Raw genomic sequence first — 3,477 nt, 5'->3', positions numbered from 1 at the left:
AAACCTTGTACATCGCATTGATGTGCAGCTAAATGATTTGATTCGCATGGATTTGAAGCTAAGCTTTCTACTTCGCATTGATTTGAAGCTAAATCACGTGTATCGCTTGGATTTGAAGCTAACTCGTTTGTTTCGCATGCAGTTGAAGCTATATCATGTACATCACAAGTATTTGAAGTTAAACCATTTGTTTCGGATGGATTTGAAGCTAAGCCTTCAAGTTCACATTGATTTGAAGCTAAACCATGTGTTTAGCATCGATTTGAAGCTAAACCTTCTACATCGCATTGATTTCAAGCTAAATGTTGTGTATCCCATGGATTTGAAGCTAAACCTTCTACATCGCATTGCTTTGCTGCAAAATCTTGTGTATCGCATGGATTTGAAGCTAAACCTTCCACGTTACATTTATATGCAGCTACATCATGTGTTTCGCTTGGATTTGAAGCTAATTCGTTTGTTTCGCCTGCATTTGAAGCTATATCATTTATATCGCAAGTATGCGAAGCTAAATCATTTGTTTCGCATGGATTTAAAGCTAAGCCTTCTACTTCGCATTGATTTGAAACTAAATCATGTGTTTCGCTTGGATTTCAAGCTAACTCGTTTGTTTCGCCTGTATTTGTAGCTATATCAATTATATCGCAAGTATTTGAAGCTAAACCATTTGTTTCACAAGAATATGAAGCTAAACCATGTGTTTCGCTTGGATTTGAAGCTAACTCGTCTGTTTCGCCTGCATTTGAAGCTACATCAATTATATCGCAAGTAGTTGAAGCTAAATCATTTGTGTCGCATGGCTTTGAAGCTAAGCCATCTACTTCGCACTGATTTGAAGCTAAATCATGTGTTTAGCATGGATTTGAAGTTTGTTTTGAATGCAGTTGAAGCTAAATCATGTTCATCACAAGTATCTGAAGCTAAATCATTTGTGTCGCATGGATTTGAAGCTGAACCTTCTACATAACATTGATTTGAAGCTTAATCATGTGTTTTGCATGGATTTGAAGCGAACTAGTTTGTTTCCCCTGCATTGGAAACTATATCACTTATATCGCAAGTATCTGATGCTAAATCATTTGTTTCGCATGGATTTGATGCTAACTCGTTTGTTTCGTCTGCGTTTGATGCTATATCACTTATATCGCAATTATCTGCATCTATATCATTTGTTTCTCATGTATTTGAAGCTAAGCCTTCTACTTCGCATTGATTTGAAGCTACAACATTTGTTTCGCTTGGATTTGAAGGTAACTAGTTTATTTTGAATGCAGTTGAAGCTAAATCATGTTTATCACAAGTATCTGAAGCTAAATCATTTTTTCCGCATGGATTTGGAGCTAGCTCGTTTGTTTCCCCTGCATTTGAAGCTATTTCTTTTATACCGCAAGTATCTGATTCTAAATCATTTGTTTCGCATCGATTTGATGAGAAACCTTCCGCATCCCATTGATTTGCAGCTAAATTATATGTTTCGCATGGATTTGAAGCTATATCTTCTATATCGCATTGATTTGAAGCTTAATCATGTGTTTTGCATGGATTTGAAGCTATATCACTTATATCGCAAGTATCTGAAGTTAAATCATGTGTTTCGCATGGATTTTTTAGCTAAACCTTCTAAATCGCATCGATTTGAAGCTAAATCATGTGTTTCGCATGGATTTGAAACTCACTTGATTGTTTCGTCTACTTTTGAAGCTATATCACTGATATCACAAGTATCTGAAGCTGAATCATTTGTTTCCCTTGAATTTGAAGCTAACTCGATTGTTTGGCATGCAGTTGAAGCTAAATCAAGAATATTACAATCATTTGAAGCTAAACCATTTGATTCGCATGGTTTTTTCAGCCCAGCCTACTACTTCACATTGATTTGAAGTTAGATTATGTGTTTCGCATGGATTTGATGCTAACTCGTGTGTTTCGCCTCCATTTGAATCTATATCACATATATTCGCAAGTGTTTGAATCTAAATTATTCGCTTCGCTTGGATTTGAGGCTAAGCTTTCTACTTCGAATTGATTTGAAGCAAAATCATGAGTTTTGCTTGGATTTGAAGCTAACTCGTATGTTTCGCCTGAATTTGAAGCTATATCACTTATATCGCAAGTATTTGTAGCTAAATCATTTGTTTCGCATGGATTTGAAGCTAAGCCTTCTACATCGCATTGATTTGAAGCTAAACTATGTGTTTCGCATTGACTTGAAGCTAAATCATGTGTTGCGCATGGATTTGAAGTTAACTCGTTTGTTTAGCCTGCAGTTCATGCTAAATCACGTATATCACAAGTATTTGATGCTAAACCATTTATTCCGCATTGATTTGAAGCTAAGCCTTCAACATCGCTTTGATTTGAAGCTGAATCATTTGTTTCGCTTGGATTTGAAGCTAACTCGATTGTTTGGCATGCAGTTGAAGCTAAATCAAGAATATCAAAATCATTTGAAGCTAATCCATTTGATTCGCATGGTTTTTTCAGCACAGCCTTCTACTTCACATTGATTTGTAGATAGATTATCTGTATCGCTTGGATTTGAAGCTAACTCGTTCTTTTCGCCTGCATTTGAAGCTATATCATTTATATCTCAAGTATTTGAAGCTAAAACATTTGTGTCGCTTGGATTTGTAGCTAAACCTTCTACATCGCTTTGATTTGAAGATAAATCATGTTTTTCGCATGAATATGTAGCTAACTCGATTGTTCCGCCTGCATTTGAAGATATATCATGTATATCGCAAGCATTTGAATCTAAATCATTTGATTCGCATGGATTTGAAGCTAAGCTTTCTACTTCACATTGATTTGAAGCAAAATCATTTGTTTCGCGCGGATTTGAAGCTAAGCCTCCTACTTCGCATTGATTTGAAGCTAAATCATGTGTATAGCATGGATTTCGTAGCTAAACCCTCTACATTGCATTGATTTGAAGCTTTATCATGTGTTTTGCTTGGATTTGAAGCTAACTCGTTTGTATCGTCTGCATTTGAAGCTATTGCACTTATATCGTAAGTACATGAAGCTAAATCATATGTATCGCATGGATTTTGAAGCTAACTCGTTTGATTCCTCTGCATTTGAAGCTATATCACTTACATAGCAAGTATCTGAAGCTAAATCATTTGTGTCGCTTGGATTTGAAGCTAAACCTTCTACATCGCTTTGATTTGAAGATAAATCATGTGTTTCACTTGCATTTGAAGCTATCTTGCTTGTTTCGCCTGCATTTGAAGCTATATCACTTATATCGCAATTATTTGAACCTAAATCATTTGTGTCGCTTGGATTTGAAACTAACTAATTTGTTTCGCATGCAGTTAAAGCTATATCATGTATATCACAAGTATTTGAAGCTAAATTATTTTAGTCGCATGGACTTGAAGCTAAGCTTTCTACTTAGCATTGATATGATGCTAAATCTTGTGTTTGGCTTGGATTTGAATCTAACTCGTTTGTTTCGCATACAGTTGAAGC

This window comes from Megalopta genalis, unplaced genomic scaffold, assembly GCF_051020955.1.
Source record: "Megalopta genalis isolate 19385.01 unplaced genomic scaffold, iyMegGena1_principal scaffold0108, whole genome shotgun sequence".
Classification (NCBI taxonomy): Eukaryota; Metazoa; Arthropoda; class Insecta; order Hymenoptera; family Halictidae; genus Megalopta; species Megalopta genalis.
The sequence above is the reverse complement of the archived record's forward strand: the minus strand, read 5'-3'. Positions refer to the sequence as shown.